The sequence below is a fragment of the Glycine max genome, chromosome 20 (genome assembly GCF_000004515.6).
Source record: "Glycine max cultivar Williams 82 chromosome 20, Glycine_max_v4.0, whole genome shotgun sequence".
NCBI lineage: Eukaryota > Viridiplantae > Streptophyta > Magnoliopsida > Fabales > Fabaceae > Glycine > Glycine max.
In genome coordinates, this window is record NC_038256.2 from 13,081,362 (window position 1) to 13,104,857 (window position 23,496).

General features: G+C 41.1%; 1 non-coding gene across 1 annotated transcript; it reads left to right on the plus strand.

Moving 5' to 3' along the window:
- The first annotated feature begins 19,169 nt into the window (after positions 1 to 19,169).
- Positions 19,170 to 19,276, plus strand: LOC113000883 (small nucleolar RNA R71). The gene has a single exon (XR_003266203.1). It is a non-coding gene; the product is annotated as a small nucleolar RNA R71 (small nucleolar RNA).
- Positions 19,277 to 23,496: the final 4,220 nt, after the last annotated feature.

Genomic DNA, 23,496 nt, shown 5'->3' on the forward strand with positions numbered 1-23,496 from the left:
CGCTCTCTTTTTCCAGACTCGTCATGCTGCCCCAGCATGCACCCTATGGACTCTTCCAAAACTGCCATGTACAGGATGAGAGGTCTCCCGGGCACCGACGGCATAAGTATTAGAGGGTTCATGAGGCACTGTTTGATTTTTCCAAACACCTCTTGACAGTCCTCGTCCCAGTGGAGGGACTGGTTCTTACGTAAGAGTTTGAAAAGCGGCTCACAGGTAGCTGTGAGTTGTGATATGAATCTGGAAATGTAGTTTAAATGCCCCAGGAGACCTCAGACCTGCTTCTTGCTACACGGTTCTAGCATCTCAAGGATGGCTTTTACCTTTTCGGGGTCCACCATAGCCCGAAGGTGCACTTAGTGGGGTTTAACCTCAATTGATACTTCTTGAGCCTCTCGAACAACCTCCGTAAGTTGACAAGGTGTTCCTCCTCAGTTTTAGACTTGGCGATCATGTCGTCTACGTAGACTTTGATTTCCCTGTGCATCATGTCGTGGAACAAAGCCACCATAGCCCGTTGATAGGTTGCCCCGACGTTCTTGAGCCAAAGGACATCACCTTATAATAGAACGTTCCCCACAGGGTGACAAACGTGGTCTTTTCCATATCCTCTGGTGCCATCTTTATTTGATTGTAGCCTGAGAAACCGTCCATGAAGGAAAACAAAGCGAAATTAGTTGTGTTGTCCACGAGGACATCGATGTGTGGCAGAGGGAAATTGTCTTTGGGACTGGCTCGGTTCAGGTCTCGATAGTCCACATACATTCGTACCTTCCTATCTTTCTTAGGGACCAGCACAATGTTGGCCACCCACTCGGGGTATCGAGCTATCGCCAAGAAACCGACATCAAACTGCTTTTTCACCTCCTCCTTGATCTTTAATGACATTTCGGGTTTCATTCTCCTTAGCTTTTGTTTCACTGGAGAAATACCAGAGTTTAAAGGTGTCACAAGGGAGGAAGGCGCGTGGAGTCGCCACCAACATTTATTCGAGGAAAACGTTGGACCATTAATGATCTCTTGGGGTGGTCGACAAAAGTGGGGCTTTTGCTCCTACATATCCTCAATTGCGATGAGGAACTCAAACCTACGTAGTTCTTGCAAAAGCGGTAAAGTTACATGTTGATTTTATGCTTTTGAACGGTCCATGTTAACCGATAAAAGCAAAGAGTACCGTTTAAGGCGTTGGACCTTAAAATGGTTTTGAGTGACTTTTGCGTACGAAGCTTGATTTGTGAGTTGATTTTAGCCTTAGTTTCACTTTGGTTATTAGTCAATTCATTCAAGGAAACTTCCAAAGAAAAACGTCCGATTGATTTTTTTGATTATTTTATTCAAAGATATTTTGATTATTTTATTATTATTTTGCCTTTTTTTGGTTTAACCGTGGTTACAACGTGAATGATCAGTTAGATTTTGTTTTAACAGTGACTAAATGAGATTACAACACAAATGATCGGTTGAAATTCATTTTATCATTTATTAGGTGACAAAACGACTTAAATAAATGGTTAAAGCACGTTAAAAATGGAAGAAAAGAAAATTGAAAGTAAGCGAAATTAAAGTGAAAGTACACAAAACAAGTAGGGACCACTAAGGGTGCATAGAATGAATTGAAAGATTCGATTTCGGGAACTTACCGGTTGAAGACTGAAGAACGACGAAGAACGGTGAAGAACAATGAAGAATTTCCACATAATCGCTTACGGAAGCGTTACGGAAGCATTTCGACTCGATTTTTCTTCACGAAAACATGTTTTTTGCTCAAAATAGCCGAAATGCATAGCTTAGGGGTCATGAATATGTTTGAAACAGCCCCCTCCCCTATTAGAGAGGTGCTTGCCGCCTAGAGACTTAATGAAGAAGATTTCTAAGCGCACCCAAATTACTAAGTTCACCCCCCTTTTCGTATTTTACGAAAAAGTTGCGGAAGCCTTACGGAAGTGTTTTGGATTTGATTTTCATCTTTTTTTCTCTTCCCTTTCACCAATGTTAAGTGAAATATGTTTACCCGAGGTTTTCGAAAATTTTATGTAAGCATTACGGAAGCCACGGAAGCCCCGAAAACCATTTTTCAATAATGTGGAGGAGCTTGCCGCCCAGTTGCTTCCTCTTTAAGCAACCCAACTTCCAAAATGTTCCGAAAAGGCCTACACTCGAATTGCTATTTACACCCCTATCTTGATAAGTTTACCCCCCCGGTTTTTGTGTTTTTGGTTGTTTTCTTTCCGAAACGTTACGGAACTTTACAGATTACGTAACGACACCCATTTTCTTTCTGGAATGTTGCGAAACTTTATGGATTACGCAACAATGCCCTTTTTGACTTCCGGAATGTTGCAGAATTTGACGGATTGCGCAACAATGCTTCTTTTCGACTTCCGAAATGTTGCGGAACTTTACGGATTACCTAATGATGGGTGTTAAGTACCTAAAGGCGGTCAAGCGAAGGTTGCATGCCACCAAACAATGGTCCCCGGACGAAATTAGGGTATGACAGTTGCCCCTCTTTACTTATCTTTTATTGGAGATAAAAGCGAAGTAAAGATAAGACACTAATTTCATTCGAGTAGAACATCATTCGGTCAGTCAATATCCTGACCAACGGAACCTATCATTCAAAAAGAGAGAAAAGGCATCAGAAGCGTCAACAAAACTTCAGTGTCTTGAAAGCGATAAAATGGGACAACCACGACATTTCCCCATGCCATTGAACTTGATCGCCCCCCGTCCAGCAGAGAAGAATCTCGTGCGTCGTCGGGCTTGAATGTCTCTGGACGACAAGAGTAAAAACCTGCAAAATTTTTGAAAATAATCAGGATCGGACGACCAACATCATCCTGATACCATCGAATTCATTCGCCTCGGTTGACGAAAGGTGCAGATGACCATAAGGTATCTCCGCCTGCCACCTGACTTGCTGTCCCTAGATGAGAAAAGGTGCGGAAGACAATGTTAGTCTTTGCACGTCAACGAGCTCGTTTTCCCCTGGTTAACGAAAGGTGCGGATAACCATACGGTATCCCCGCATGTCACCTGACTTCATGGGTCAGGATGACAAAAGGTGCAAAAGACGATGTTAGCCTCTGCGCGTAAACGGGCTCGTTTGCCCCTGGTTAACGAAAGGTTCGGATAACCATACGGTATCCCGCATGTCACTTGACTTCATGGGTCAAGATGACAAAAGGTGCAGAAGACGATGTTAGTCTCTGCACATCAACGGGCTCGTTTGCCCCTGGTTAATGAAAGGTGCGGATAACCATATGGTATCCCCGCATGTCACCTGACTTCATGGGTCAGGATGACAAAAGGTACAGAAGACGATGTTAGTCTCTGCGTGTCAACAGGCCCGTTTGCCCCTGGTTGACGAATGGTGCGGATAACCATGCGGTACCCCCGCATGTCATCGGACTTGCCATCTCTAGATGACAAAAGGTGCAGAAGATGATGTTAGTCTCTGCGTGTCAACGAACTCGTTTGCCCCTGGTTGACGAAAGGTGCAGATAACCATACGGTACCCCCACATGTCATCGGACTCGCCGTCTCGGGATGACAAAAAGTGCAGATAACCATACGGTACCCCCGCATGTCATCGGACTTTCCATCTCTAGATGACAAAAGGTGTAGAAGACGATGTTAGTCTCTGCGCGTCAACGGGCTCGTTTCCCTTGGGTTGACGAAAGGTGCAGAGGACAACGTTAGTCCCTGCGCGTCAACGGGTTTATTTGCCCCTGGTTGAGGAAAGGTGTGGATAACCATACAATACCCCCGCATGTCATCGGACTCGCTGTCTCGGGGTGACAAAAGGTGCGGATAACCATACGATATCCCTGCATGTCATCGGACTTTCTGTCTCTAGATGACCAAAGCTGCTAATAACCATACGGTACCCCCGCATGTCATCAGATTTGCCGTCTCTAGATGACAAACGGTGCGGATAACCATACGGTACCCCCGCATGTCATCGGACTTGCCGTCTCTAGATGACCAAAGGTGTGGATAACCATACGGTACCCCCACATGTCATCGGACTTGCCGTCTCTAGATGACCAAAGGTGTCGATAACCATACGGTATCCCTGCATGTCATCGGACTTACTGTCTCTAGATGACAAAAGGTGCAGATAACCATACGGTACCCCCGCATGTCATCGGACTTGCCGTCTCTAGATGACCAAAGGTGCGGATAACCATACGATACCTCTGCATGTCATCGGACTTGCCGTCTCTAGATGACCAAAGGTGCGGATAACCATACGGTACCCCCGCATGTCATCGGATTTGCCGTCTCTAGATGACAAATGGTGCGGATAACCATACAATACCCCCGCATGTCATCGGACTTGCCGTCTCTAGATGACCAAAGTTGTCGATAACCATACGGTACCCCTGCATATCATCGGACTTGCCGTCTCTAGATGACAAAAGGTGCGGATAACCATACGGTACCCCCACATGTCATCGGACTTGCCATCTCTCGATGACCAAAGGTGCGGATGACCATACGATACCCATGAATGTCATCGGACTTGTCGTCTTTAGATGACCAAATGTGCAGATAACCATACGGTCCCCCCGCATGTCATCGGACTTGCCATCTCTAGATGACAAAAGGTGCAGAATACGATGTTAGTCTCTGCGCATCAACAGGCTTGTTTGCCCCTGGTTGACGAAAGGTGCGGATAACCATATGATACCCCTGCATATCATCGGACTTGCCGTCTCTAGATGACCAAAGGTGCAGATAACCATACGGTACCCCCGCATGTCATCAGACTTGCCGTCTCTAGATGACAAAAGTTGCAGAAGACGACGTTAGTCTCTGGGCGTCAATAGGCTTGTTTGCCCCTGGTTGACGAAAGGTGCAGTTCGTTAATCCCTGTGCGTCAACGGGTTTGTTTGCCCCTGGTTGACGAAAGGTTCGTATAACCATACGGTACCCCCGCATGTCAACGGACTCGTTGCCTCGGGATGACAAAAGCTGCGGATAACCATATGGTACCCCCGCATGTCATCGAACTTGCCATCTCTAGATGACAAAAGGTGTAGAAGACGACGTTAGTCTCTGCGCGTCAACAGGCTCGCTTCCCCCCTGGTCGACGAAAGGTGCAGAGGACGACATTAGTCCCTGCACGTCAATGGGCTTGTTTGCCCCTGGTTGACGAAAGGTGCAGAGGATGGTGTTAGTCCCTGCCCATCAACGGGTTTGTTTGCCCCTGGTTGACGAAAGGTGCGGATAACCATACGGTACCCCCGCATGTCATCGGACTCGCCGTCTCGGGATGACAAAAGGTGCGGATAACCATACAGTACCCCCGCATGTCATCGGACTTGCCGTCTCGGGATTGCAAAAGGTGCGGATAACCATACGGTACCCCCGCATGTCATTTGAGTTGCCGTCTCTAGATGACCAAAGGTGCAGATAACCGTAAGGTGTCTCCGCATGCTACCGGACTCTCGGGTCGCTGGATAGCAAAGGGTGTGTACGGGTTACCGTCGGGTGTCTCCGCATGCCACCAAACTCTCGGGTCACTGGATAGCAAAGGGTGTTTGCGGGTTACCGTCGGGTGTCTCCGCATACCATCGGACTCTTAGGTCACAGTAACAAAAGGTGGGGTGATCGACAAAAGCGGGGCTTTTACTCCTATGTATCCTCAATCGCGGTGAGGAATTCAGACCAACGTAGTTCTTGCCTTTGTGAGACTAAAATAGTCTCGGTGTTTTTCACTAAAATGTGAATATGCTTTAGTAAAGAAACAAAACCTCCAACTGATCAGAGCAACATATGATGTTTTTGATGAAAAACAATGTGTCTATTAGGGAAGGAGAGTATGCTGATGAAATATTCTCATAACCACAAATGAGATTTCGGATAACAACATTTCATTTCTAAACGAACATTTAGAGGAAACACTGGGTCCAACAAAATAGAAGAAAATCACTCAAAGTGTATCAATCTCACACAGGTAAGTGTTTTATCCTAATTCCAAACCATAGATATGTCATGACTTGATTTTGCAAATCAATTCCTATCAAATCAAAGATTACATGCATGATCACAAATCAATAGGACTTTTTCGGGAATGGTGTCTTGGTGAGGAATTTGGCTCTGAGTATTTGGGCCTTTTCCTTTTCTGTTTTTGTTTAGTGCGGGGCGAAAAAGTCGCAAGCGCACAGGATTTTGGTTGGTGATCAAAGGGAGAGGACCACTCCAAGTCGTGGTTTCCTTCCTTTTCTTGTTTACTTGTGACAATTCTGTATTGTCTGGTCCAAAGACCTTTTTGTATATTTTTTTTCTTCTGATCTTTGATCGGGAATTTTTCACTGCTTCCAAAACATGTTCTTTTATCAATTCATGCATTCATCCGAGTCCATTTTGGGCGTTCGGGAAAACTTTCACTGCATTCACCCTTCAGGTGCATACACATTTTTTCAACAAAACCCTTTGTTTTGATCGATGAATCTTTTTTCAAAGAAAAGCTGGAAGTTTTTTCTTTTCAAAAGCGTGCTGGCTTTTCAGCCGAAAGATATATTTTTTGTTCTTGTTTGTTTTTGTTTTTTTTTTAGGTATTTTGCTACCTAAACATATGTATATTTTTGTGAGGTATTTTTGCTATATACATGCGTATCCAAGGTATCTTGCTACCTAAACATACATATATATGTTTTGTGAGGTGTTTTTTGCTACATACATGCATATCTAAGGTATTTTCACTACCTAAACACACATACATATATTTTGTAAGGTATGACTACCTTCCAAGCAACTAGGTGTGTCCTACTATGACTTGAGAAAAAAAAAGGTGTTCAAATAACAAGCAGAGAATTAAAAGGTACTAGGTTGCCTCCTAGTAGCGCTTCTTTAACGTCTTGAGCTGGACGCTTGATGACTTGTCGGTCACGGACTAGTACTTTGCTTACCTTTGGCTTTGGACTTGGTTGCCTGCTGGTCAGCCACAGGTTGTAGGCAACGCTCCAGCCTTTGTAGATGAGCTGACGGGCTCTGGAGGTGGCGGCGGTGCGTCTATTGCCCACTGCCGGCCATCCCCTGGCTGTTGTGGTGTCTCATCTTACACCTGCCTAGGGGCACAATACTTTCTGATGAAAGCTCGATTAGTAGGAGGTCTGATGACCTTGTTAGGGGCGACGAGCACTCCGTAGAATTGACAAAGGCTCGTAATCAGAGCTGGAAACCCCAGGACCCTATTGGACTTCTCTGGGCCCACTGAGTGTCTTATAGGCGCGATCCTTGCAAACAGTAGATGACATCAGAAATCGGTTGAGCCATGTCCATACTTACCTACACCACGATGGCATGACCTTGCTGGGGGGACAGGCACTCGGTAGAACTGACAGAGGCCCATAACCAGAGCTGGAAACCCCAGGGCCCTGTTGGACTTCTCCAGGTCCACTGGGTGTCTTGTGGGCGCGATCCTTACAAATAGTGGATGGCATCAGAAATAAATTGAGCCACGTGCATACTTACCTATGTCATGACGGCACAGACCAACTGATACTTTCGCAGGGGGAGATCGGCATTGTGGTCACTGGGTGAAATCTTGCCCCGGTATGCATAGTAGCTGCACGGCAAGGACGTGCAGTCCTCTGAAGGTAAGGACGTGTAGTCCTCTGAAGGCGAGGGCGTGTAGTCCTCAAGGCGAAGACGTGTAGTCCTCAAGGCGAGGACGTGTAGTCCTCTGAAAGTGAGGATGTGTAGTCCTCTGAAGGTGAGGATGTGTAGTCCTCAAGGTGAGGACATGTAGTCCTCTAAAGGTGAGGGCGTGTAGCCCTCTGAAGGTGAGGACGTGTAGTCCTCTGAAGGTGAGGACATGTATTCCTCTGAAGGCAAGGGCGTGTAGCCCTCTGAAGGCAAAGGCGTGTAGTCCTCTGAAGGTGAGGACGTGTAGTCCTCAAGGCAAGGACGTGTAGTCCTCTGAAGGTGAAGGCGTGTAGCCCTCTGAAGGTGAGGATGTGTAGTCCTCAAGGCGAGGACGTGTAGTCCTCTGAAGGTGAGGGCGTGTAGCCCTCTGAAGGCGAGGACATGTAGTCCTCTGAAGGCGAGGGCATGTAGCCCTCTGAAGGCGAGGACGTGTAGTCCTCTGAAGGTGAGGGCATGTAGCCCTTTGTAGGCGAGGACGTGTAGTCCTTCGAAGGTGAGGACGTGTAGTCCTCTGATGGTGAGAACGTGTAGTCCTCTGAAGGCAAGGGCGTGCAACCCTCTTAAGGCAAGGACATGTGGTCCTCTAAAGGAGAGTACGTGTAGTCCTCTAAAGGAGAGGGCGTGTAGCCCTTTGAAGGAGAGTGCTTGTAGCCCTTTGATGGCGAGGACGTGTAGTTCTCTAAAGGTGAGGGTACTAGTACCCAAGGGTTCACCCTTATGAGAAAGCAAGAGATTGACTTATTGAGAGGGCCGGTCATCCCAAATTCAAAAAGATTGGACATTAGATGTAGGAAATCCATGTAGTTAACATGATTTTTAAGGATCCAGATGCATGCAACCTTTCTTTTGAAATGCGGTAAATGCAGACTTTGTAAGCAACAATGTAATGGAAAGTTATACAATGTTCATGACATTCTTTCCCTATTTTGTGATGTTGATTTTGATTTGATTTCTTTGGAAAACACAGATTGATTGTCCTTTTGAAAGAGGTGATAATTCATGCAACCTCATTCTAACTTTTGCAAATCTCTTTGGGAACTCCCTCAGAGTGTATGTTCAGTTTGATTTAGTCACTTGATAATTTTGGAGTGACAGCAATGGAGCCGTTTGATGTTTAATCAATCCATTGAAATCCCAAGGTTTGTCCCCCTTTTTTTGTTTTAAAACATCGACGGGTGATAAATTTTGATCTACCCCTAGGTTCGCTTGAGGCTCATGCACAGTGCCCCTCATTGCCCCAGTGTAAGGCTTTGAGGTACCAATTGTTATCTTTCGTTATGACCTTGTAGCTGGGAACCTATTGGGTGAGAACTTCTAATCTGCCCCTAGGTTTGCTTGAGGTTTATGCATGGTTCCTTTCATTGCCCAGTGTAGGGCTCTGAGGTATCCATCGTTGTTTTGTTTTCACAACCTTGTAGCAAGGAAGAATGAGAGAGGAAGTTGATTCTCGCAAAAAGAATTTTTCAAGGACGAGAAATAGTTGAAGGATTTTTTTAGTTGACGGGTTAAGTCAAATGACTCCTATTCTTGATGACTCACTTTTCTCTAAAAAAGAAAAACTTTTCAGAATGATAAAATGAGATCACATGAACGTCTATATTTTTATTTGAAAACACAGTCTTCCTTTTTCTTTTTGAACTTTTTTTTCCGCTTTCTTTTTTAGATCACATGAACGTCTATATTTTACGGCATCCTCACCAAATGTGTAGCATGAGTAATTTCTGATTGAACGGTCTTGGATGTCCAAACTCAGGAGCGCAGGCCGCTTGAGCAAACAAACCAATGGCTTGCATTGACATTCTAGTGGAAGCAAAGATGTAATTACGAGAGGATGAGGGACAAAGATGTCAAATGTACCCATTTTATTTAGCATTGTAACTGTGGTTTACAATAATGGCATAAACTTGAAAATCCAGATGAGTCATTAGAGACATCTAACTACAACTTTCAAAATTGCTCCATGTGTGGTGTCGCTTGTCAATGTTAGGATTCAACAAGCAGTTCTCCTCAAATTTCAGCCAGCCCGCATCAATTAGACCTTGTACCTTATGCTTCAGGGCTTTACAATGCTCAGTGGAATGTCCAAGAACTCCTCCATGATATGCACATGTTGCGTTCGAGTCGTATCCTCGGAAAAATGGAGGTTGAGGAACCCTGACAGCGGTTATGGCTACCATTGCATTATCAAGTAGATATGGGAGCAAGTTAGCATATGGCATCGAAATTTGGGGTGAATCCTACAGGCTTTTTGCTGCAAAATTCCTTTTTGGTTTGCGCTATAGGTGGTGTACGTCATTGGAAGTGTGGTAGACAGACTTTGTGGTTGATTTAGGGATGGCCTTTGTGGATGATTGGGTGATGGGTAATGAGAGGAGCTGATATTGGCTGAGTAATGACATTGTTGGACTGATGGGAAATTTGACTGTGTAGGAATGGCAGTCATAGCAAGGGTTTCTCCCTCATTCTCATCCTCTTCATTTGTCCCAGTTTTCTCATTCATCAAAGCAGGATGATCAAATTTGCCTCTTTTCAGACCCGCTTTGATCCTTTCCCCGGTGAAGACCAAATCCGCAAAGCTTGAAGGTGCGTACCCCACCATTTTTTCATAGTAAAACACTAGTAATGTGTCTACTATTATTGTGATCATCTCTTTCTCCGTCATTGGAGGTTCCACTTGAGCTTCCAGGTCTCTCCACCTTTGGGCGTATTCTTTGAAAGATTCATGCCCCTTTTTGCACATGTTCTGTAGTTGCATCCTATCCAGAGCCATATCAGAATTGTACTGATACTGCCTAACGAAGGCAACCATTAGGTCCTTCCAAGAATGGACTCAGGAAGGTTCCAAGTTAGTGAACCAGGTAACAGCTACCCCAGTAAGACTTTCTTGGAAGAAATGTATCAGCAGTTCCTCATCTTTTGCGTATGCCCCCATCTTCTGACAATACATTTTTAGATGGTTCTTGGGGCAAGTAGTCCCATTTTACTTCTCAAAGTCCGGCACCTTGAACTTGGGAGGGGTGATGATATTGGGTACTAGGAACAACTCTTCTAGGTTAACAAAGGCATAATCTTCGCCTCCTTCAATGGCCCTAACTCTTTCTTCTAGATGATCCAACTTTCCCATTTCTGCCATAGCATGAGGGTTTTTAACCGCTGTGGAATGTGAGTGGGTGTGGTTGTGGGTGATACTGAGGGCCCTCCAAAGTATTTTGTAGGGGTATACCACCAACTGCTTGCCCTTCAGTGGCATATCCGAGACAAGGCTCAAAGTCCGCTAGATTGTGGTGGGGCATTTCATGTGTCTCCCCCATGGGTCAAGAGACATGTGCATGATCAGATTGAGGTTGTTGGCTCTCAATGAGTATAGGAGTGGAGTTATTGACATTCTCATTGGAAGTGTACGCCACATTGGGTGGTGTATAGTTGGGAGGCAAGCCATATGGCGGGAAAACGTGCTTGTTTTGAATTTGCACATAATAGGGACTGCTCGTACTTCCCAAATCTTTGCCTACCATAGTTGAGGTTGGATGATTCATTTGGTTGAGGCCAGATGGGGGCATCGGGTTCACCTTAGCAACAACGCTGGTAGCGGCAACTGCAACCGCATTGTCTTCCATTATCTTCTTCATGCTCATCATGGCCTCCATCATTGTGGCCATTTGCTCTTTCATGGCCTCCATGTCTGCCTTCATCTGCTTTTGCACCTCCTTTACTTCACCCATTACTCTAGCTCTAGCACGGGTTCGATAAGGGCATCTGATCGAGGCCGTACCAGAATCAAATATACATTAAAAATGCAGTATCTAGGAAGGGATCCTAGGTCGTCTCCCAACGAGCAATGGTCAACCAAACGTTCATAACAGATAATAGGAAAATAGTAACGAATTGGGGGGGGGTGTTTGTTTTTGTAAATTAAACAGCGAATAGATATGAATTAGAAAATATCAGAATTAAAACACATTGCTTCCCCTTGATTCACAAGCAAGTCTTTTATCCTAGGTTACGAGAGTTTATCCTTTATCAGTTCAACCACTTAATCCAACCCTAAATTAAATTACTAAGCGAAATTTAACATAAGGCATTCATTATGTGATTAAGCAACACATACACCAATTAATCATGAACGATCATTAAGCATGAACGTAAATTAAGCGCAGAGACAATTAATCAAGCACTAAGCATGCATGAATTAATAGCAACAAATACAGAGTAATTGGTGAAGAGGAAAAACTTATTAGAAATTAATAGTAATAATAGAACCTCAAAGAGAGTTGTGCTTGATCCTCAAGAGAAAACAACGCTGGAGACTTAGCCTTCCATTAATCAATAGAAAACGAAATTGTAGTAGAAACGAAGAAAACTAGAATTATTCTCCAAAACGAAAAAGAAACTAAAACGAATTGAGAGTAGCACTCTAAAACTAAAACGAAAAAGAGAGAGAGAAGAGAGCCTAAACTAGAACCTTGGTGCTGTTATATAGTTTTCAGCCCCAAAGCTTACAAATCTGTTTTAAATCCAAGCCCATAAATAAAATAAAATCTAGATAAGATAAGATAAGATCTATAGATGAAATAATATCTAGATGAGATCAAATCTAAATAATATCTAGATAAGATAAAATTTGGTATAATAAAATAGTCTGCTCTCTTCAAGTCCAAGCCCAAGCCCAATTCTGGATTCAAGCCCAATTGCTTATAATTCTCCTGAAATTAAATTAAAAACACAAAATTAATCCAGTAGGCCCAAATGATAAAACTGCATAATTAATTTGACAATTAAGGCTAATCAGTAATTAAAATGGTGACAAAAAGGGTTAAGAAATATGAGAAAATGATGACACATCAAATCCCCTCACACATAGCCTTTTGAACTCCTGGGCAAAAAGGGACAAATTCAGAGACATTAAAGAGAAACAAACAAACACAAAAACAATTACATATTTCTCAAAGAATCTCAAGGAATGAAAGGAATGGGCAACATCCAACATGTAGAGAGTTAAAGAATCAAGACAGTCATAAAAATCATCCAAGCATCTCAAACATGGCAAGATAGTCAATCAGCTCAAGAATGAAAAGTGATAAAGCCTCATAAGATATGCACTCTATCTTTCAAGTGTCTAGGCTACTGTTTACTCTCAGAGCACCCATGAAAACAAACACCACATAGACTTGGCAAGATTCTAAAATTGAAAATCAACCCATAAACACAAGCACATGAGGATCAAAAGGTCTTTTAAGGTTGTAATGGGGCCAAGGACAAGGTAGGGAAAAATATGGAATAAGTAGCTAAATCCCAAAGGAATAGAGGAGCAATGGGGAATAAGTGCATATTAAGAAAAAATAAGAAAACCTAAAGATAAAATTTAAACGCAAAGAGTAGAGCCAAGAGTCTCATCATTCTTTTTCCATGTAAGATCTTATTCACTCAACTTTATTGCTTTTCTTTTTCTTTTCTTTTTCGAATTGATTCAACTATTTTTTTTTGCACTGTAGCATTTGAGAAATAGGATATCATTCAGCATGCCCAACATTTAACCAGTATACAATGTACATCAAGTATGGCCCAAAATACATCATGAAGCATAACCAACGAAATATGTTATACAACAAAACCCCCCACACTTATTCCCAAAACAATTCCAAAGCTCCAAGATTCCATAAGGTTAAGGTGAGATCATGGTTTTTCACTCAAGGCTTGTAATGAGCTTCAAAACAAAGAAAGGGAAACATAGGCTCAAAGGGCTATCAAAGGGATTAATTCAAGGTAATTCCGTTTGGCTAGAGGCTTATAAGAACAAAATTGCCTAAATCATTTCCAAATATGCATGTGAATTAGGAAGCATCAACAAGAATCAAGCCAAGGCTACTGTGCAAGCAATCAATAGGGCAAAATACACCAAATGATTATGATGATGGCTCAAATTCTCACAAAGGTAAACTTATCACTTCCAAATTGAGCTTCCAAAACTATCATGACATGTAGAGGAAAAATAAGACTTCAAATCACAAAATGTCAAGCGACTTTTATTTTCAAAACAATTACCCATTACTTGAACATATCCTATAATTCAAAGAAAAATATGCAAAGTTGTACATGCAAATAGAATTGACCTAAAATATTAAACTAGAAACCCAACAAAACTAACAAAATTAACAAATTTAACACAACTAACAAAATTAACAAAACTAGATAAACCAAAGAACACTCCCCCCATACTTAAACAACACATTGTCCTCAATGTAGCACAAGTAAAAGATTAAAAGCAATTAAACCATCGAATAGAATCAAACAAATGTAATAAAAGTAAAGAAGGAGATAGGAAAAGAAAAACTCCCTATGTCATGGTGGAGGAAGAGTAGGGTGGAGTAAGGAAGTCACTTCCACCACTACGTCCACTAAAGAAGGGTTTGTGAGGAATGGCTTAAGTCGATGTCCATTGACCTTGAAACTCTTGTTTGTGGAGTCGCTTTTGATCTCAACTGTACCATAAGGAAAAACATTAGTAACAACAAAAGGACCAATCCACTTAGACCTCAACTTACCACTCATGAGTCCAAGCCTAGAATCATACAATAACACTTTTTGCCCAACCATGAAGTCCTTCTTAATTATCATGATATCATGGAACTTCTTGGTCTTTTCTTTGTAGAACTTGGCATTCTCATACACTTCTAGGCGGATCTCATCTAACTCACTCAATTTCAAATTTCTTTCCTCACCAGCTTGATCCATAGAGAAGTTGCAAGTCTTCACTGCCCAGTATGCTTTGTGCTCAATCTCCACTGGAAGATGACATGCCTTTCCAAAGACAACCAGATAAGGAGACATTCCTATGGGTGCTTTGTAGGTAGTCCTATGTGCCCAAAGAGCATCATCAAGGCTGGTACTCCAATCTTTCCTGCTTGGCTGCACAATCTTCTATAAAATTCTCTTGATCTCCCTGTTAGAAATTTCTGCCTATCCATTGGTTTGGGGGTGGTGTGGTGTGGATACCCTGTGTACAACCCCGTACTTTTTAAGCAAGGCATGCATTGATTTTTTGCAAAAATATCACTAACGATTGCTTTAGGTACTCCAAACCTGCAAAAAAAATTATATCTGACAAAATCTGCAACAACCTTAGCATCATTAGTTCTAGTGGGCTTGGCTTCCACCCATTTTGAAACATAATCAACTGCAACGAGAATGTAAACATAACCAAAAGAGACAGGAAAATGGCCCATGAAATCTATGCCCCAGACATCAAACACCTCACAAAATAGCATAGGTTGCTGAGGCATTTGTTGTCGCCATGTAAGTGCACTTCCTGCTCTCTGACACTGCTCACAAGTGCTACAAATCTTCCACCCATTTTGAAATATAATCAACTGCAACGAGAATGTAAACATAACCAAAAGAGACAGGAAAACGGCCCATGAAATCTATGCCCCTGACATCAAACACCTCACAAAATAGCATAGGTTGCTGAGGCATTTGTTGTCGCCATGTAAGTGCACTTCCTGCTCTCTGACACTGCTCACAAGTGCTACAAATCTTCCACGCATCTTTAAAGATGGTGGGCCAATAAAAGCCATAGTCAAGCACTTTGCGAGCTATCCTTTGAACACCCAGATGACCTCCCGGTGCGAAAGAATGACAAAACTGCAGGACTGAGTCAGTCTCATGATCTGGAATGCATCATCTAATGACCTGATCACTGCACAATTTCCACAAGTAGGGGTCATCCCAAATAAAATGCTTAACATCACTTTTAATTTTATCTTTTTGAGCCTTAGATGCTAAGGGAGGAAAAACAGAAGCAACTAAATAATTGACAATGTTAACAAACCAGGGAGTAGAAAGAGAATCAGAAATACTGTAGTATATACAAATGATCATCCGAGAAATCATCCCGAATGGATGAATCCTCATCAGACAAACGTTCGATCCAACTCAAATGATCAACAACTAAATTTTGTGGTCTGCTCCTATCACGAATCTCTAAGTTAAACTCTTGGAGCCAGAGCATCCATCGGATCAATCTAGGCTTTGAATCAGCCTTCTTCAACAAGTACTGTAGAGCTGCATGGTCAGTATAAACAATAATGTGAGTACCAAGCAAATAAGAACGAAATTTTTCAAGAGCAAAAACTATGGCTAGTAGCTCTTTCTCAGTAGTAGTATAATTCGCTTGGGCAGCATCTAAAGTCCTAGAAGCATAATATATCACTCTAGGCAATTTATCAATTTTTTGAGCAAGGATAGCCCCCAATGCATAATTTGATGCATCACACATAAGCTCAAAAGGGGCTGTCCAATCGGGTGCCTGGATGATGGGGGTGGTAGTCAGTGCTCTTTTGAGGCAATCAAAAGCCTCTTTGCATTTATCATTAAAGTCAAACTCCACCTCCTTTTGCAACAAGTTGGATAGTGGAAGGGCTACCTTGCTAAAATCTCTTATAAAGCGCCTGTAGAATCCTGCATGACCAAGAAAAGATCGCACCTCTCGCACGTAAGAGGGTAAGACAATTGTGAAATAACAAAATTTTTTTGCAGAATCTACTTCAATGCCCTTATTCGAAATAATGTGGCCTAAAAATATACCTTGCTCAACCATAAAATGACATTTTTCAAAATTTAAAACAAGGTTAGTTCTAATGCACCTATTCAAAACCTTTTCCAGACTATCCAAACAAACATCAAAAGAGGATCCATATACAGTGAAATCATCCATAAACACCTCTATGCAATTTTCTAAAAAATCACTAAAAATACTGATCATACACCGTTGGAAGGTACCAGGGGCATTGCACAGGCCGAAAGGCATCCTCCTATAGGCAAAAGTGCCGAAGGGGGAGGTGAATATGGTCTTTTCCTGATCCTCAAGAGCAATAGTGATTTGCATATAACCAGAAAAACCATCAAGGAAGCAGTAGTGAGATTTACCTGCCAGGCGTTCAAGCATCTGGTCAATGAATGGCCGGGGAAAATGGTTCTTTTTTGTAACCTGGTTCAGCCTCCTATAGTCGATGCAGACTGTCCAACTGTTCTGCACCCGAGTAGGAATCAGCTCCTCCTTCTCATTTTTTATGACGATGAGGCCGGTTTTCTTCGGGACTACCTGGACAGGACTCACCCATTGGTTGTCGGAGATATGATAAATGATTCTAGCTTGCAAAAGCTTGGTTACCTCCTTCTTTACTACATCAAGAATCACCGGGTTGAGTCTTCTCTGTGGCTATCTTACTGGTTTAGCCCCATCCTCCAAATTTATCCGATGCATACATGTGGATTGGCTAATACCAAGAATGTCTGCTAGGGTCCAACCTATAGCCTTCTTATGCTTCTTGAGAACTGATAACAGCTTCTCCTCTTGCTCATCAGCAAGGGAGGCAAATATAATCACTGGAAAACTTTTGCTATCATCCAAGTAAGCATATTTTAAATTTGATGGCAGAGGCTTCAATTCTGGTGTGGGTGGCTGGATACTGGTAGAAAGAGATAGTTTCCCAGCCTTTACCTCATAAAGAAAGTCAGAGGTATATGTACTTCCTGAAACATAGTTAGTTCTATCTGACTCTAGAAAATCAATCTCAAGAGGTAAAACATCACCAGACCTGTAATCAATATCACATTCAGCTTCACTCTCAGCATCAAATTCAGACATATGATCAAGTTCAAATTCAGATTCAATGCATGGAGAGTGACAAACATGCAGATTAGACAGAAGATCAGTTATGTATTCATCAACAATATGGTCAATTATTTCAGCACGAAATACAGAAAGATCTTCAAATGGGTGTTTCATAGCATCAAGCATATTAAAATGAACAGTTATATCACCAAACTCCATAGATAGTGTGCCTGCATATACATCTATCTTAGTTCTACCAGTTTTCATAAAAGGTCTGCCTAGAATGATGGGAACTGATCCTTGAGAAAATCCCTCCTCCATATTCAAAATATAAAAATCAACAGGGAAAATCAGTTCACCAACTCTAACTAAGACATCCTCTATGAAACCAGCAGGATAGGCAACACTTCTATTAGCTAAATGAATTACCACATCAGTTGACTGCAAAGGACCAAGAGATAGAGAATTAAAAATAGATAGAGGCATAACACTAACAGAAGCTCCTAAATCTAGCATGGCATTGTCAAACTTATTGTTCCCTGTAATACAAGGTATGCTGAATGTACGTGGATCTTTACATTTTTCAGGGATCTGGGGAACAGATTTACCAATCAATGCGGAGACATTTTTGCCCATGCTAATTCTTTCACTTTCTTTAAGCTTCCGTTTATTTGTGCACAACTCATTCAAGAATTTAGCATATCTTGGAATTTGCTTTATTGCATCCAGCAGAGGTATGTTTACCTCTACTTTTCTAAATGTTTCCAATATCTCCTTCTCTGCCTCTTCCATTTTTTTGTTGGAAATTGCTCTTAGAAGGAATGGAAGAGGGATATGCTGCTTCTGTAAATCAGAATTACCAGTGGAAGATTCACCTGCATAGAAATTGTTAGGTAACTTACTCTTTAAATTTTTGTCATCATCTTTTTCTAGAGTAGAGTGAGGTTGGGAGGGTTCATTTGCGGATGAGGAAGATGCTACTGGTTGAGGTCCTTGACTCTGCTTTCCCGACCTCAATGTAATGGCACTCACATTTTTGGGATTATGGACAGATTGAGAAGGTAATCTATCAGAATTCTGGGACTGTTGTTGATTTAACTGTGTAGCCAATTGTCCCATTTGATTAGTTAAGCTCTGAATGGAGGCTCTGGTCTCTTGTTGAAACTACATGTTTTGCATAGTCATTTGCCTCACAAGTTCTTCAAGGGAAGGTTGTGGAGTGGCCTCAACTGTTTGTTGTTTCTGGGGCTATTGTTGTTGTTGTTGTTGTTGTTGTTGCTGCTGGATTGGTGGAGGAACGTATGGTCTGCTTGGGCCAACAACATTCTGAAAATAAGGCTGTTGTTGTTGCTGTTGTTGTGAAGGACTCGACCATCTAAGGTTGGGATGATTCCTCCACCCGGGATTGTACCTGCTGCTGGAGAGGTCATAATTGTTCTGTTGTGGCTGATTTTGCTGTTGAGGTTGAGGAGATCTATTGTAGATGTTTGCAGCATAAGCTTCTGGTTGTTCAATTGCTTCAGATTGTAGCACAAAAGGGCAAAGGTCTGTGTGGTGGTCAACAGAGGAGCATAGACCACAGACTCTTGCAACAGGTGTAGATTTCTGATTCATGGCAAGCTGGGTTACTAGGTTGACCAAGGCATCAAGTTTTCCTTCAAGCTTTTTATTTTTAGTAGATGAAGATGAATTCGTGGCCACCTCATGGACTCCTCTCAGAACAATAACATCATTTCTTGCACTGAATTGTTGGGAGTTGGAAGCCATCTTCTCAATCAAATTCCTAGCTTCAGTAGGGGTCATATCACCAAGAGCTCCACCATTGGCAGCATCAATCATACTCCTCTCGATGTTGCTAAGTCCCTCATAGAAATATTGAAGAAGGAGTTGCTCAGAAATCTGGTGGTGAGGGCAGCTTGCACACAATTTCTTGAATCTTTCCCAGTACTCATACAAGCTTTCTCCACTAAGTTGCCTGATGCCTGAAATGTCTTTTCTGATGGCAGTGGTCCTAGATGAAGGGAAGAATTTCTCCAAGAACACCCTCTTAAGGTCATCCCAGCTGAAAATAGACCTGGGAGTAAGGTAGTATAGCTAATCTTTTGCCACTCCCTCTAGAGAATGAGGAAAAGCCTTTAGAAAGATATGATCTTCCTGGACATCAGGGGGCTTCATGGTGGAACAAACAATATGGAACTCCTTAAGATGCTTAAGAGGATCTTCACCTGCAAGACCATGAAACTTGGGCAGCAAATGTATTAGTCCAGTCTTGAGAACATATGGAACACCCTCATCGGGATATTGAATGCACAAGTTTTCATAAGTGAAATTAGGTGCAATCATCTCCCTATGAGTCCTCTCACGAGGTGGAGGTTGAGCCATGTTCTCAGTATAAAAATTAGTACTGGAATGCTCAAAATCAGAATATTCAGAATCACACCCTCAACAGAATGCTCAGAATGCACAAAATGCATAAAATGACCAGGATGCACACTAAGCCTAACTAATCTATGAAAGGTTCTATCTATTTCAGGATCAAAGGGTTGTAAATCACCTGGATTGCCCCTAGTCATGCACTATATGCAGCACATAATGTGTTTCTCAACAAGCACCAAACAAGGGGGGTAAAACTACAGCTATACTCAAACGATATCAAAATGAGCTGAAATTTTGTGAGGAACACCCTAAAATCATGAAAGGATAGCACAAAAAATTTCAAGCAAAAATTCAAAGTCTAACTATGAAAACTACCTAAGCAAAGTTTAGAAAATTAGGACAATAATACTTAAAAAATAAAAAAAAAACTAGTAAACAGGCAATTTTGGCTAGTTAGAGACCTCAACCAAGCTCTGTTGGGTTGCCACAATATGGGAAATTTTTTCCTACCCCAAATACATAAATAATGATAGTCATTCTGATACCCGGAGCAAAAGTTATGATCGTTTGAAGTTTTGCTAAACACAAGTTCTCAAATTTTTTTGAATCTCTCAAATCCAGCCACAACAAGTGTTCCTGGTATTTTTCACACAAAATATGAGTCAAAAGAACCTACCACACAAAAATTCAGCCAAAAATAACAACCCTAACTATCAAAACAAAAATCGCCAATTAAATTGTAAACAACCATCGCTAATTCAGTCGCTAATGTAATGTTGTGTGAACAGTAACGCATAATCAATCTCTAATTTCGTCGCTAAGAACTATTCACAGCAAAACAATAAACTGAAATAGGGAAAGCGGTGAACAAGGGGTACTACTAAATTGCAAAACAAAACATCAAATAAAACAGAATACCACACTAACATGACACGAACACCCTAACACAGCATGAACACACTAAACAAAAGAAGTAAACGTAAAACAACTAAACATAAAACACGAATCACTAGCAATTATGAATCTTTGGCCCTCTGTTCCCCAGCAACGGCGCCAAATTTGATCGAGGCCGTACCCGAATCAAATATACATTAAAAATGCAGTATCTAGGAAGTGATCCTAGGTCGTCTCCCAACGAGCAATGGTCAACCAAACATTCATAACAGATAATAGGAAAATAGTAACGAATTGGGGGGGGGGTGTTTGTTTTTGTAAATTAAACAGCGAATAGATGTGAATTAGAAAATATCAGAATTAAAACACGTTGCTTCCCCTTGCTTCACAAGCAAGTCTCTTATCCTAGGTTACGAGAGTTTATCCTTTATCAGTTCAACCACTTAATCCAACCCTAAATTAAATTACTAAGCGAAATTTAACATAAGGCATTCATTATGTGATTAAGCAACACATACACCAATTAATCATGAACGATCATTAAGCATGAACGTAAATTAAGCGCAGAGACAATTAATCAAGCACTAAGCATGCATGAATTAATAGCAACAAATACAGAGTAATTGGTGAAGAGGAAAAACTTATTAGAAATTAATAGTAATAATAGAACCTCAAAGAGAGTTGTGCTTGATCCTCAAGAGAAAACAACGCTGGAGACTTAGCCTTCCATTAATCAATAGAAAACGAAATTGTAGTAGAAACGAAGAAAACTAGAATTATTCTCCAAAACGAAAAAGAAACTAAAACGAATTGAGAGTAGCACTCTAAAACTAAAACGAAAAAGAGAGAGAGAAGAGAGCCTAAACTAGAACCTTGGTGCTGTTATATAGTTTTCAGCCCCAAAGCTTACAAATCTGTTTTAAATCCAAGCCCATAAATAAAATAAAATCTAGATAAGATAAGATAAGATCTATAGATGAAATAATATCTAGATGAGATCAAATCTAAATAATATCTAGATAAGATAAAATTTGGTATAATAAAATAGTCTGCTCTCTTCAAGTCCAAGCCCAAGCCCAATTCTGGATTCAAGCCCAATTGCTTATAATTCTCCTGAAATTAAATTAAAAACACAAAATTAATCCAGTAGGCCCAAATGATAAAACTGCATAATTAATTTGACAATTAAGGCTAATCAGTAATTAAAATGGTGACAAAAAGGGTTAAGAAATATGAGAAAATGATGACACATCAAATCCCCTCACACATAGCCTTTTGAACTCCTGGGCAAAAAGGGACAAATTCAGAGACATTAAAGAGAAACAAACAGACACAACAACAATTACATATTTCTCAATGAATCTCAAGGAATGAAAAAAAATGGGTAACATCTAACATGAAGAGATCCAAAGAGTCAAGACATTCGTGAAAATCATCCAAGCAACCCAATCATGGCAAAATAGTTAATCAGCTCAAGAATGAAAAGTGATAAATCCTCACAAGAAATACACTCTATCTCTCAAGTGTCTAGGCTACTATTTACCCTCAAAGCACCCATGAAAACCAACACCACATAAACTTGGCAAGATTCTAAAATTGAAAATCAACCCATAAACACAAGCACATGAGGATCAAAAGGTCTTTTAAGGTTGTAATGGGGCCAAGGACAAGGTAGGGAAAAATATGGAATAAGTAGCTAAATCCCAAAGGAATAGAGGAGCAATGGGGAATAAGTGCATATTAAGAAAAAATAAGAAAACCTAAAGATAAAATTTAAACGCAAAGAGTAGAGCCAAGAGTCTCATCATTCTTTTTCCATGTAAGATCTTATTCACTCAACTTTATTGCTTTTCTTTTTCTTTTCTTTTTCGAATTGATTCAACTATTTTTTTTTGCACTGTAGCATTTGAGAAATAGGATATCATTCAGCATGCCCAACATTTAACCAGTATACAATGTACATCAAGTATGGCCCAAAATACATCATGAAGCATAACCAACGAAATATGTTATACAACAAAACCCCCCACACTTATTCCCAAAACAATTCCAAAGCTCCAAGATTCCATAAGGTTAAGGTGAGATCATGGTTTTTCACTCAAGGCTTGTAATGAGCTTCAAAACAAAGAAAGGGAAACATAGGCTCAAAGGGCTATCAAAGGGATTAATTCAAGGTAATTCCGTTTGGCTAGAGGCTTATAAGAACAAAATTGCCTAAATCATTTCCAAATATGCATGTGAATTAGGAAGCATCAACAAGAATCAAGCCAAGGCTACTGTGCAAGCAATCAATAGGGCAAAATACACCAAATGATTATGATGATGGCTCAAATTCTCACAAAGGTAAACTTATCACTTCCAAATTGAGCTTTCAAAACTATCATGACATGTAGAGGAAAAATAAGACTTCAAATCACAAAATGTCAAGCGACTTTTATTTTCAAAACAATTACCCATTACTTGAACATATCCTATAATTCAAAGAAAAATATGCAAAGTTGTACATGCAAATAGAATTGACCTAAAATATTAAACTAGAAACCCAACAAAACTAACAAAATTAACAAATTTAACACAACTAACAAAATTAACAAAACTAGATAAACCAAAGAACACTCCCCCCATACTTAAACAACACATTGTCCTCAATGTAGCACAAGTAAAAGATTAAAAGCAATTAAACCATCGAATAGAATCAAACAAATGTAATAAAAGTAAAGAAGGAGATAGGAAAAGAAAAACTCCCTATGTCATGGTGGAGGAAGAGTAGGGTGGAGTAAGGAAGTCACTTCCACCACTACGTCCACTAAAGAAGGGTTTGTGAGGAATGGCTTAAGTCGATGTCCATTGACCTTGAAACTCTTGTTTGTGGAGTCGCTTTTGATCTCAACTGTACCATAAGGAAAAACATTAGTAACAACAAAAGGACCAATCCACTTAGACCTCAACTTACC